Consider the following 255-nt stretch of genomic DNA (forward strand, 5'->3'; position numbering starts at 1 on the left):
TGTCGAGCATAATCGTTCACTCGCACGCGCACCATTTTCAACAAACTAAAATTCAGTTCACAATCTTCATTATCACAGGAGTTATGTTATAATCAAAAATGTCATTTTCATTTCATATAAAATATCAAGTATCATTACCATCAATTAAAGTACCAGTTTGTGAAAAGAACTATAGATTGTAGATTTTCAGAAATTCAAAAGCATATATACAATCAAAGTTGAAATTTCATGGATTCCCTAAACTACAGGTGGTAA

The 255-nt window shown here is 30.2% G+C and overlaps 1 protein-coding gene across 1 annotated transcript in view; it reads right to left on the reverse strand.

The window, feature by feature from the left end:
• Positions 1 to 255, reverse strand: part of LOC119587990 (spermatogenesis-defective protein 39 homolog) — a 10,132-nt gene that overhangs the window by 5,778 nt on the left and 4,099 nt on the right. The window lies entirely within an intron of this gene.

This window comes from Penaeus monodon, chromosome 23 (assembly GCF_015228065.2).
Source record: "Penaeus monodon isolate SGIC_2016 chromosome 23, NSTDA_Pmon_1, whole genome shotgun sequence".
NCBI classification, from domain to species: domain Eukaryota; kingdom Metazoa; phylum Arthropoda; class Malacostraca; order Decapoda; family Penaeidae; genus Penaeus; species Penaeus monodon.